Source organism: Nannospalax galili, unplaced genomic scaffold (genome assembly GCF_000622305.1).
Source record: "Nannospalax galili isolate Female #2095 unplaced genomic scaffold, S.galili_v1.0 scaffold11198, whole genome shotgun sequence".
NCBI classification, from domain to species: domain Eukaryota; kingdom Metazoa; phylum Chordata; class Mammalia; order Rodentia; family Spalacidae; genus Nannospalax; species Nannospalax galili.
In genome coordinates, this window is record NW_008341682.1 from 12,482 (window position 1) to 13,003 (window position 522).

Consider the following 522-nt stretch of genomic DNA (forward strand, 5'->3'; position numbering starts at 1 on the left):
CTCTTGAGTGCTGGGATTAAAGGCGGGCACTACCACGCCCAGCTTTTCAAGGTTTTTATTTTCTATGCTTTTCTCCTATATAAGGGGCAAGTTTGTCAGTGCCATAGGTGGGAGAAGAGGTGGTATTTTCATTGTGTTTTATCTATACTACATACCCTGGGCTGAGGTGGTTGTTGCTGCAGCCACTGCCTAGCGAGCACCTGACCTGAATTGATCCCGACACCAAAAGCAAAAACAAAAGCAGAACACTGCGTTGTTCCTTTGGGGACATTTCCCTACTGTTTAATTAATTGTTTTTTAATTACTTTCAATGTGTTCTAAGAGAAATGACTAAGCCAACAATATTGTTTCCAAAATTTAAAGAATATTTCCAAAGACTTTTCTTACACTGAAATTTTATCTTGATTACAGAAGTTTGGTTCCCTTGAAGCTTTAAGTTGGGTGAAATATTCAAAATTTTCTCAAGATACAGAGATATGTAAATATAAGATCTTTATTTCATGTATTTTAGGGGGACAAAAA